Here is a 13629-nt window from a genome sequence, read left to right on the forward strand (position 1 = left end):
CAAAAGTGAGCATGCCCCATCGCCGTGAAGTTGTGGTTCAAGCCAGCGCGGAGCCTCATGACGTCATCCACGTTCTTGTAGTCCCAGGCCGGCCTCCCCTTGTTGTGCAGTGGGGCAATCCGGCGGCAGATGAAATCAGCCCTGATCATTTCAAAGGTTTGCCCAGCCACGGTGAGGCGATTGATCCTGGTGGTGGCGACCAAGAGCTTCTTGTTGTTGGCATCGAGGTCGCTCCAGTCCTTGCGGTGGACCGGCGGGCTCCGGCGAACCCGGCAGAACTCCCGTGGATCCTCCTCCTCGATCCAGCGCCACCATCTCCACCACTCCTCCCACCTCTCCTTCTGGGCACCCTCCGAATACGTGCCTTTCTCCTGAGACCTCGGGATCTAGGTGACGCAACCGGAGATGGTGCCCCCTGACTGGATGCAAGGATAGAAGTAGTGGCGGAAGAGCGCCGTGCTAGGGAGCACTCCAGCGAAGCCCTCGCAGAGATGGGCGAGGAAGGCCATGCACACCACGGCATTCGGCGTAAGATCCAGAAGATGGAAGCCGTAGGTGTGCATGGTTTTGTTGAAGAAGTCAGAGAAAGGGGGGCAGAGCCTGCAAGAGAAGTAGTCGACGAAGAAGGGGTACCAATTTGGGCCAGCCTCGGTGAAATCAGCATGGACGATGCACGTGGCAGGATGCCCCGTTGTCTTCCTCCCCCACAGGGGCTTTGTAGAAGTCCCTAAGATGGACCGCATTGATCGTCGAGGGGAAGTAGGTGTGCTGCATCCGAAGCACCGCCAACTCACTCTCCGGCGCCTCTTTCTCCCCGGCATCCTTGGCCGCCCCTTGCCTTTGCCTATCTTGGGCGCCATAGTGACTGAGAGATTATGGGCAATGAGAGCGTGGCGGCGGCGAGCAAAGGAAAGAGCAGGAGGAAGAAGAAGGGAGCGACGGTTCTGAGATTGGGAAGGGCACAGGGGGTAAATGAGAAGTGCAACTACAGTTTTCCCTTTTTATGGGGAAGGCGCGGGCCACCTCTTTACCATTTACCACGATGTGATGCAAGCGTGTTGCAACCACCCCATGCATGACCCCCACATCACACATTCGATGCGGGTCATGGGGAAGCGCAACTGCCGAGGGAGTTACTGCGGTAAAACTCTACCACGCGTACCCGCGCACCGTTCTGGGCCTAGCCCAATAACGCTCCACACTTATATGTGGCCCAGGCCTGGGGCTCCTGTCGGTGTACAAAAGTAGGCGTCCTTTTTGTACCCCTTTACTTGTGCGCGTGCAGTCGCAGCCACATGCCTGCGGCCACGCTCGGCGGAGCAGAGGAAGTGAAGGCACAAGACTACCGGAGCAGCGCCAAGCCGAAGGCGCGAGAAGCAGAGGGACAAGGTGGGCTTTCCCCGGCAAGAGACTTGCCGGGGGAGCTTACATAGCCCTAGCAAGATTATTGCCGGGGCAACTTGCCCAACACCAGCAGAGCCCGCCACCCTTGAGCCTAAGAGTTCCGACACTGTCGACAACATTGGAACCAAGGCTCGGGAGGTGCCTGCATGGTGGCATGCAGATATTTGTGGAGACCAAGAATGTACAAGACTAGATGTGGACCAAAGACGGAAATCCCCCGGCAAGGACGCTCACGAGACCCCCGGCAAGACCCTTGCCGGGGACACCTGCGAGGCCTCGGCAAGGCCCTTGCCAGGGACATCTGCGGGGCCGCAGCCAGGCCCCCACCTGCCAAAGCTCCACCATCGTTCCAATACAGCAGTCAGCCCGCCAACAAGGAAGGCACCTGCATGGCGACGTGCAGCTTCCATACCAACTCCGCAAGCACCTGCGTGGTGCCATGCAGATCTTCATGAAGACTCTGCCACTGCACCAACTCAGCAGCTAGCCAGCCAGCGTGGTGCTGCACGCCTAGTCAGCTTGGACGTGCGTCGGAGCGAGACGAGGTGGCGGCAGATGAGACGAGCTTCCTTGCCGTCCCTAATAAAGTGAGGGGGCATGTCGACAGCGCATTAAATGCCTTTGTCGTACGGTACCAGGCGATGGACTTGTATACAGTACAAATTTCCACCTCATGTGTGCCACTATGGTGACCCCTTTGGCTATAAAAGGAGGCCCGAGGCATAGTGGAGAGGGATTCGGATTTTTTGGACCCTACATGCTTTGTAGCTAGTCCAAGAACACCAGATAAACACAAACTAGCAGGAGTTGGGTATTACGCATCACTTGCGACCCGAACCTGGATAAATTCCCCGTGATGATCTTCTAAACCCGCTCTTTCCACAACCCCGTGCCCGCCAACCGTAGAAGGGATTCCCCGTGATCTCATAGGTGTCATTTCCACCGACAGCACCGATGACAACTTACTTGAGGGGTCTTGCTCAATCCTTAGGTAGGTATGGTGGATACTTGAAAATAATATTTGGGTTTAAGGGTTTTTGGATGCACAAGTAGTATCTCTACTTAGTGCGGAATTTTTGGCTAGCAAAGATAGGGGCAAGCACCACATGTTAAAGGGTCTATGACAATATGACTTCTATGTGAATATGAGAAAACATAAATCATTAAGTTGTCTTCCTTGTCCAACGTCAATAATTTTGGCATATAATATTTTGATGAGGGCTCACAATCACAAAAGATTTCTAGGATAGTATATTTATATGTGAATCTTCTTTTCCCTTATTAATTCTTTCATGAGTTGCATCATTGACTAATGTTATGTTTGCAATCTCTAATAAAATTTTCTACTTATACTTTTCCTTATGTGGTGCCATCACCTACCATAGGATTAGTATATAATCTTTTCTTTATTTATTTCCTTTCTTATTTCTTTTCTTTATTTGCAACATGAAAGTAAAGAAAGCAGAAACTCATACTAAACTTTATTATATAACTAGTACACGATTACAAGGATAGAACACTAAGCAAGCTCTCAAAGAAGAAAGCATCGAACTAAAATTTTATTCATCTAAAGCAAAAGGATCGAACTAATAAGTAAAAGCAAAAAGATAGTGGGATGATACAATACCGGGCCACCTCTCCCAAGCTTGGCGGAAGCCAAGGGGAGTGCCCATACCCGATACACAGTTCTCTTTTGGTGGAGGAGGTGATGGTGGTGATGAAGAAGAAATCTTGTCCTCGGATTTCCATGGCAGTGGTCCACCATCGTAAGAGGAGGAGTGAGTCTCACGAGTCCTACAACTAGCAGCCAAACTCATACCGCCTCATATTCAAAGACTTGGTTTTGAAGATCATAGATCTGGCTTTGGAGGAAGTTGATTTGCTCGTTGAAGGTGAAGATGATGTCCTTCATGGGCTTTCCATCCACCTTGAGATCACGGGAAAGGTTCGTGACCATGAGGTGATTGGCATTGAGCCCACGCTCCACCAACCCCTTGCACCAGAAGACATCTTGCTCCACAGCTTTAAGCCTGGCCTCCATGGTTCCCGTCCCCTTGGGACATGGTACATAACGGAGGTGAAGCACCCCCTCATGCATCTGGATGACCTGAGGGTGCTGCACCACTTCCTGCAGATATGGGTTGATGGGATCTGACAGAAAACAGCAAGGAAAAGAGAACGAAGGCTTTCTCCATGATACGGTGATCAACAGGTTTGGGAAGTATATATAGATTTTTTTATCTTGGAGGACAAGTATATGGTAGAAAAGGGAGTACGGAAGGTGTCCTAGGTGGGCACAACCTACCTGGGCGCGCCAGGCAAGCCTGGCGCGCCCTGGTGTCTTGTGCCCACCTGGGGATGCTTCTTGGAAGTTTCTTTATTCCAAAAATTCTTAAATATTCCAAAACTAATAAAAAATATTTTTGCGGATTTTTTGGAGTCCGTTTACTTACGTATCATGTACCTCCTTATTTTCACGATACTGGAGTGTTCCGGAAGGACTCTTTTATGTGTTCTTCCTGTGTCAAAGTTTGGATAATATTACTTTCAACATTAATGGGCATACCTGAGATATAATGCTTTATTCGTTGCCCATTGACAACCTTCGGGTTATTACCTTCGGAATTATTTATTTTGATGGCTCCCGACCGGTAAACCTCCTCGATGACGTATGGGCCTTCCCATTTTGAGAGGAGTTTTCCCGCAAAGAATCTGAAACGAGAGTTGTACAAAAGAACATATTCTCCGACTTTAAACTCACGCTTTTGGTTCCTTTTTTCACGCCATCTTTTTACTTTTTCTTTAAATAATTTTGCATTTTCTAAGCTTGGGTTCTCCGTTCATCTAGTGAGCTAATATCAAATAACCTCTTTTCACCAGCAAGTTTGAAATCATAATTGAGTTCTTTGATGGCCCAATATGCTTTATGTTCTAACTCAAGAGGCAAATGACAAGTTTTTCATAAGCCATTTTATAAGGAGACATACCCATAGGATTTTTATATGCTGTTCTATAAGCCCAAAGTGCATCATCTAATTTCTTAGACCAATTCTTCCTGGACCTATTGACAGTCTTTTGCAAAACTAATTTTATTTCCCTATTCCTAAGTTCAACTTGACCACTAGACTAAGGATGATAGGGAGACGCAATTCTATGATTAACATCATTCTTGGCAAGCATTTTACGGAAAGCACCATGAATAAAGTGTGAACCACCATCAGTCATTAAATATCTAGGGACTCCAAACCTTGGTAAAATAACTTCCTTAAGCATTTTAATAGAGGTATTATGATAAGCACTACTAGATGGAATTGCTTCTACCCAATTAGTAACATAATCAACAGCAAGCAAAATATGAGTATACCCATTAGGGGAAGGAAAAGGTACCATGTAATCAAATCCCCAAACATCAAATGATTCAACAGCAAGTGAATAATTCATAGGCATTTCTTGACGCTTACCAATGTTACCTATTCTTTGGCATTCATCACAAGATAAGACGAACTTACGGGCATCCTTGAAGAGAGTAGGCCAATAAAATCCAGATTGCAATACCTTGTGAGCAGTTCTATCTCCAGCATGATGCCCTCCATAAGCTTCAGAGTGACATTTCCGTAGGATTTGTCCATGTTCATGCTCAGGTACACAACGTCTAATAATACCATCTATTCCTTCTTTATAAAGGTGTGGGTCATCCCAAAAGTAATGTCTTAAATCATAGAAGAATTTTTTTCTTTTATTGGTATATAAAGCTAGGTGGTAAATATTTAGCAACAATTTAATTAGCATAATCAGCATTCCAAGGAATACTTTGAGAAACATTTATTGCAGCTAACTGCTCATCAGGAAAACTATCATCAATAGGTAGTGGATCATCAAGCACATTTTCAATCCTAGATAAATTATCAGCTACTGGGTTCTCAGCTCCTTTTCTACCAATTATATGTAAATCAAATTCTTGTAACAAGAGAACCCAGCGAATAAGTCTAGGTTTAGCATCTTTATTTTCCATAAGATATTTAATAGCAGCATGGTCTGTGTGCACAGTCACTTTGGAACCAACAATATAAGGTCTAAATTTATCACAAGGAAACACCAGTGCTAAGAATTCTTTTTCAGTAGTAGCATAATTTCTTTGACCAATGTCTAGAGTTTTACTAGCATAGTGAATAACATTAAGTGTCTTATCAACTCTTTGTCCTAGAACAGTACCAACACCATAATCACTAGCATCACACATAATTTCAAAAGGCAAGTTCCAATCAGGTAGTTGAACAATAGGTGCAGAAATTAAAGCTTTCTTAAGTGTTTCAAAGGCTTCTAAACAATCATCATCAAAAACAAAAGGAATATCCTTCTGCAAGAGACTAGTAAGAGGCCTATAAATTTTTGGAAACTCTTTCATAAATCTCCTATAGAAACCAGCACTTCTCAATTCAAGACAAGATCTATGAATACCTTTTATATCTTTAGGACATGGCATTTTCTTAATTGCATCAACCTTAGCTCTATCCAATTCAATACCTCTTTCAGAAATTTTATGACCAATGCCTTCATTAACCATAAAGTGGCACTTCTCCCAATTCAAGACAAGATTTTTTTGTTCACATCTCTCCAAAACTCGATCAAGATTGCTTAAACAATCATCAAAAGACTTCCCATAAACAGAAAAGTCATCCATGAAAACCTCAACAATCTTTTCACAAAAGTCAGAGAATATAGCAGTCGTACATCTCTGAAAGGTAGAAAATGCATTACATAAACCAGAAGGCATACGTCTATAAGCATAAGTTCTAAAGGGACAATTAAAAGTGGTTTTTTTCTTGATCAGGTTGAGAAAAGGTATTTGTGAAAAACCAAAATATCCATCAAGGAAGCAAAAGTGTGTTGCTAAGATAATCTTTCAAGCATTTGATCAATAAAAGACAAAGGGTAATGATCTTTTCTAGTTGCTTTGTTTAATTTTCTAAAATCTATTACCATTCTATAGCCTGAACAATTCTTTGTGGAATAAGTTCATTCTTATCATTAGGAACAATAGTTATACCTCCTTTCTTAGGAACACAATGAACATGGCTTACCCATCTACTATCAGCTATGGGATAGATTATACCTGCTTCCAGAAGTTCTAATATTTCTGTTCTTACCACTTCTTTCATCTTCGGATTTAACCCAAGTTGGTGATCAACAACGGGTTTAGCGTCAGGTTCCATATTAATTTTATGCTGACATAGAGTGGGGCTAATGCCCTTTAAATCATCAAGAGTATATCCAATAGCAGCTCGATGCTTCCTCAGAACTTTCAATAATCTTTCTTCTTCATGTTCTGAAAGGTTAGCACTAATAATAACAGGATATATCTTCTTTTCATCAAGATAAGCATATTTCAAAGTGTTTGGCAATTGTTTTAATTCAAACACAGGATCACCATTAGGTGGAGGAGGACCTCCTAGAGTTTCAATAGGCAAATTGTGTTTAAGCAGAGGACGTTGTTCAAAGAAAATTTTATCTATTTCATTTCTTTCATGTATATGAAAATCATTCTCATGGTCTAGTGAATATTGTTCTAAAGGATCAGTAGGTGGTATAGCAATAGAAGCAACACCAATTAATTCATCTTTACTAGGCAATTCTTTTTCATGAAGATTTCTACTAAACTTGGAAAAATTAGACTCATGAGACTCATTGCCAAAACTAACACTGACAATTTGTTTCTCACAATCTATCTTAACATTAACAGTGTCCAAGAAAGGTCTACCAAATATAATGGGACACAAGTCATCTTGTGGGGAACCAAGAACAAGAAAATCAGTCGGGTATTTCATTTTCCCATACAAAACTTCAACATCTCTAACAATCCCAATTGGTGATATTATATCTCTATTAGCAAGTTTAATAGTAACATCTATTTCTTCTATCTCTGCGGGTGCTATGTCTTTCATAATTTCTTGATATAAGGTATAAGGAATAGCACTCACACTAGCATCTATGTCATATAAACCATGATAACAGTGATCTCCTATTTTAACTGAGATGACAGGCATGCCAACAACAGGTCTATGTTTATCTTTCTCACCAGGTTTGGCAATTCTACCAACTTCTTCATAGAAGTAAATAACATGCCCATCCATATCTTCTTCCAAGAGATTTTTAACCATAGCAATACTAGGTTCTATTTTGATTTTCTCATCAGGTTTAGGTGTTATAATATAGATTTTGTTAACCATAGTTGAAACTTTGGCATGTTCCTTTATCCTAACAGGGAAAGGTGTTTTCTCAATATAAGCAGAAGGAACAATTGGAACAACATTATAAAGTATAGTTCCTTCTTTAACTGGTACCGGTTCTTTAATTTGTTCTTTAATAGGTGGGTGGTATTTAAACCACTTCTCCTTAGGGAGTTCAACATGAGTAGCAAATGATTCACAAAAGGAGGCTACTATCTCAGAGTCAAGTCCATATTTAGTGCTAAACTATTGAAAAGCATCGGTATCATAAAAGATTTAACACAATCATACTTAAGTTTAATACTTGACTCTTTACCTTTGTCGAGTTACCATTCTTTAGAGTTGCATTTAATTCTTTCCAAAAGATCCCACCGGAATTCAATGGTCTTCTTCATAAAAGAACCAGCACAAGAAGTATCAAGCATGGTTTGATCATTACGAGAAAGCTAAGCATAAAAATTTTGGATAATAATTTCTCTTGAGAGCTCATGATTGGGGCATGAATATAAAATTGACTTAAGCCTCCCTAGCTAGAGCGATACTTTCTCCTTCACGAGGCCAAAAATTATATATATAATTCCGATCACGATGAACTAGATGCATAGGATAAAAATTTTGGTGGAACTCCAATTTCAAACGATTCCAATTCCATGATCCAACATCATCACATAGCCCATACCATGCCAATGCTTTTCCCTTCAAAGATAAAGGGAAAACCTTCTTCATAACTTTATCTCCGGGTAAACCTGCAAGCTTAAACAATTCACAAATTTGTTCTACATATATCAAGTGCATATCAGGATGTCCGGTTCCATCTCCTGCATAAGGATTAGCTAGCAGTTGTAATATCATACCCAAAGGAATTTCATATTCAATATTTTCAGTAGGTGCAGTAGGTTGAGGGATAACTAATTGTGGTTCCGGACGAGGTGAAGAAACCCCTCAAAGGATTGTTTTCCATAGTAACAAGTGACAATAAATTTCAGCACACTATATAAATGTTTCCTTACCAAATTTCACTTACCAAAGGCGCTTCAATCCCTGGCAACGGCACCAGAAAATAGCCTTGATGACCCACAAGTATAGGGGATAAATTGTAGCTCTTTTCGATAAGTAAGAGTGTCGAACCCAACGAGGAGCAGAAGGAAATGACAAGTAGTTTCCAGTAAGGTAATGTCTGCAAGTGCTGAAATTGTAAGTAGCGGACTAGTTTGATAGCAAGATATTTTTAACGAGCAAGTAACGATAGTAGTAACAAAAGTGCAGCAAGGTAGCCCAATCCTTTTGAGGCAAAGGATAGGACAAAACGGTCTCTTATGATAAGCAAAGAGTTCTTGAGGGTACACGGGAATTTCATCTAGTCACTTTCATCATGTTGGTTTAATTCGTGTTCGCTACTTTGATAATTTGATATGCGGGTGGACTGGTGCTTAGGTGCTGTTCTTACTTGAACAAACCTCCTACTTATGATTAATCCTCCTACTTATGATTAACCCTCCCGCAAGCATTAAACATTTGGATCCAATCGGTCCCTTATGGAATAGCGCATAAACTGGGGTTTAAGCTTCTATCACTCTCGCAACCTGAGGGAGTCCTGGATTAGGGGGTGTTCGGGTAGCCGGACTATACCTTTCGTCGGACTCCTGGACTATGAAGATACAAGATTGAAGAATTCGTCCCGTGTCCGGATGGGACTTTCCTTGGCGTGGAAGGCAAGCTTGGCGATGCGGATATTCAAGATCTCCTACCATTGTAACCGACTCTGTGTAACCCTAACCCTATCCGGTGTCCATATAAACCGGAGGGTTGTAGTCCGTAGGACAGAATCAACTCCATACACAACAATCATACCATAGGCTAGCTTCTAGGGTTTAGCCTCCTTGATCTCATGGTAGATCCACTCTTGTACTACCCATATCATCAATATTAATCAAGCAGGAGTAGGGTATTACCTCCATCGAGAGGGCCCGAACCTGGGTAAAACAAAGTGTCCCCTGTCTCCTGTTACCATCCGGCCTAGACGCACAGTTCGGGACCCCCTACCCGAGATCCGTCGGTTTCGACACCGACATTGGTGCTTTCATTGAGAGTTCCTCTGTGCCGTCGCCTTCAGGCCCGATGGCTCCTTCGATCATCAACAACGATGCGGTCCAGGGTGAGACTTTTCTCCCTGGACAGATTTTCGTCTTCGGCGGCTTCGCTCTGCGGGCCAATTCGCTCGGCCACCTGGAGCAGATCGAAAGCTACGCCCCTGGCCATCAGGTCAGGTTTGGAAGCCTAAACTACACGGCTGATATCAGCGGGGACTTGATCTTCGACGGATTCGAGCCACAGCCAAGCGCGCCGCACTGTCTCGATGGGCATGATATCGCTCTGCCGCCGAACAGCGCCTTGGAGGCCGCACACGCATCGGTTTCGACCACTGATTCGGAGCCTACGGCGCCGATCGAGGATGAGCGGTTGGGCGCTGCCTCAGGGGATGCAATCTCAGAGGCGATCGAGCCGAACTCCAGCCCTGCACTCCGCATGGCTCGTGACTCCGAGGAGCCGGATTCCTATCCGAACTCCGAGCCCCCCGCGCCCCTGCCAATCAAATTCGATTGGGCGCCGGTAATGGAGTTCACCGCTGTGGACATCTTTCAGCACTCGCCCTTCGGCGACATCCTGAATTCTCTAAAGTCTCTCTTATTGTCAGGAGAGCCCTGGCCGGACTACGGTCAGCAAGGGTGGGATACGGACGGTGAGGAAATTCAAAACCCACCCACCACCCACTTTTAGCCACTGTCGACGATTTAACCGACATGCTTGACTTCGGCTCTGAAGACATCGACGGCATGGACGACGATATAGGAGATGAACAGGAACCAGCACCTGTAGGGCGCTGGAAGGCCACCTCTTCATATGACATATACATGCTGGATACTCCAAAAGATGGAGATGGCGATGGAATAGTGGGGGATGACGCCCCCAAGAAACAGCCAAAGCGCCGGCGTCAGCGGCGCCGCTCTAAATCCCGCCAAAGCAAAAATGGTGATTCCGGCACGGGAGATAATACTACCCCAGATAGTGCCGAAGAACACCCACCTCAGCAAGATTCAGCACAGGAAGATGGAGAAGCCAGCCCTCACGAGAGAGCGGCAGACCGAGAGGTCGAGGATGATAACTATACACCTCCCTCCGAAGACGAGGCAAGCCTCGATGACGATGAATTCGTCATACCATCAGACCCCGCCGAACAAGAGCGTTTTAAACGCAGGCTTTTAGCCACGGCAAGCAGCCTCATGAAAAAGCAGCAACTGCTTAAAGCTGCCCAAGATTTACTAGCTGACAGATGGACTGAAGTCCTTGCGGCCGAAGAGTACGAACTCGAAGGCCCCTCCAAGAATTACCCGAAGAGCAGGCCGCTACCCCAATCAGAGGAGGAAGCACCTACATCACCAGCGCACGACATGGCAGACCGGCCACCTCGTGGCTGCGACAGAGAGGCCTCTTGGCCCTCCACCCAAGCCATGCCCCGACGCCGCTCAACTAAGGCACGGGAAAACGCGCCCGACCTACGAGACATACTGGAGAAAAAGGCAAGACAAACAAGATCGATCTACGGATCGCGCAGGCGCCCTATGGCATGTGATAATGATCTTCACTCCGGATACAACAAATTCGGCCGGGCCGAACACAATAGACATAGCTCTTCCGAGCTGCGTCGTTATATAGCCCAGTACAGAGGCGCCGCAAACCCGCTATGCTTCACGAACGAAGTAATGGATCATAAAATCCCGGAGGGTTTCAAACCCGTAAACATCGATTCATACGATGGCACAACAAACCCGGCGGTATGGATCGAGGATTATCTCCTTCATATCCACATGGCACGCGGCGATGATCTACACGCCATAAAATACCTCCCGCTCAAACTCAAAGGACCGGCCCGGCATTGGCTTAACAGCTTGCCAGCAGACTCAATCGGTTCTTGGGAGAACTTGGAAGCCGCATTCCTCGACAACTTCCAGGGTAGTTACGTGCGACCGCCGGACGCCGACGACTTAAGCCACATAATTCAGCAGCCAGAAGAATCGGCCAGACAATTCTGGACACGGTTCCTAACAAAGAAGAACCAGATAGTCGACTGTCCGGACGCAGAGGCCCTAGCAGCCTTTAAGGATAACATCCACGACGAGTGGCTTGCCCGGCACCTGGGACAGGAAAAGCCGAAATCTATGGCAGCCCTCACGACACTTATGACCCGCTTTTGCGCGGGAGAAGACAGCTGGCTAGCTCGCAGTAACAACTTATCAAAGAACCCTAGTAATTCGGATACCAAGGACGAAAGTGGCAGGACACGTCGGAATAAGCAAAAACACCGCGTTAACAGTGACAGCAATGAAGACACGGCAGTCAACGCCGGATTCAAAGGCTATAAATCCGGTCAGCAGAAAAAGCCATTCAAAAAGAATAATCAGGGCCCGTCCAGTTTGGACCGAATACTCGATCGCTTGTGCCAGATACATGGCACCTCCGAAAGACCAGCCAATCACACCAACAGGGATTGTTGGGTGTTCAAGCAGGGAGGCAAGTTAAGAGCCGAAAACAGAGACAAGGGGCTGCACAGTGACGACGAGGAGCCCAAGCCGCCGAACAACAATGGACAGAACGGCTTTCCCCCACAAGTGCGGACGGTGAACATGATATACGCAACCCACATTCCCAAGCGGGAGCGGAAGCGTGTGCTACGGGACGTATACGCGATGGAGCCACTCGCCCCAAAGTTCAACCCATGGTCCTCCTGCCCGATTAGATTCGATCGAAGGGACCATCCCACTAGCATCCGTCACGGCGGCTTCGCCGCATTGGTTCTCGACCCAATCATTGACGGATTTCACCTCACGAGAGTCCTCATGGACGGCGGCAGTAGCCTGAACCTGCTTTATCAGGATACAGTGCGGAAAATGGGCATAGCTCCCTCAAGGATTAAGCCCATAAGAACAACCTTTAAAGGCGTCATACCAGGTGTAGAAGCCAACTGTACAGGCTCAGTAACACTTGACGTGGTCTTTGGATCCCCGGATAATTTCCGAAGCGAATAGTTAATCTTCGATATAGTCCCGTTTTGCAATGCCTATCACGCCCTGCTCGGACGAACCGCATTCGCAAAATTCAATGCGGTGCCGCACTACGCATATCTCAAGCTCAAGATGCCAGGCCCTCGAGGAGTAATTACGGTCAATGGAAACACCGAACGCTCCCTGTCGGTGTCAAAACCGGCAGATCTCGGGTAGGGGGTCCTGAACTGTGCGTCTAGGCCGGATGGTAACAGGAGACAGGGGACACTTTATTTTACCCAGGTTCGGGCCCTCTCGATGGAGGTAAAACCCTACTCCTGCTAGATTAATACTGATGATATGGGTAGTACAAGAGTAGATCTACCATGAGATCAAGGAGGCTAAACCCTAGAAGCTAGCCTATGGTATGATTGTTGTGTATGGAGTTGATCGTCTACGGACTACAACCCTCCGGTTTATATAGACACCGGATAGGGTTAGGGTTACACAAAGTCGGTTACAATGGTAGGAGATCTTGAATATCCGCATCGCCAAGCTTGCCTTCCACGCCAAGGAAAGTCCTATCCGGACACGGGACGAAGTCTTCAATCTTATATCTTCATAGTCCAGGAGTCCGGCTGAAGGTATAGTCCGGCTATCCGAACACCCCCTAATCCAGGACTCCCTCAGTAGCCCCTGAACCAGGCTTCAATGACGATGAGTCCGGCGCGCAAATTGTCTTCGGCATTGCAAGGCGGGTTCCTCCTCCAAGTCCTTCATAGAAGATTGTAATCACCAAGAGTAGTGTCCGGCTCTGTAAAATAAGTTTCCACATATTGCCATAGAGAGAATAATATTAACACAAATCAAATCTGCTGACGTACTCTGTAGTGCGCCATCACACTACAGCGAAGTCCTTTACTCGAATCGTTTTTACTTTCCCGCCTCAGCATGTTTTG

The sequence above is a fragment of the Triticum urartu genome, chromosome 3A (assembly GCF_056163025.1).
Source record: "Triticum urartu cultivar PI428250 chromosome 3A, HENAU_Tu73, whole genome shotgun sequence".
Taxonomy (NCBI): domain Eukaryota; kingdom Viridiplantae; phylum Streptophyta; class Magnoliopsida; order Poales; family Poaceae; genus Triticum; species Triticum urartu.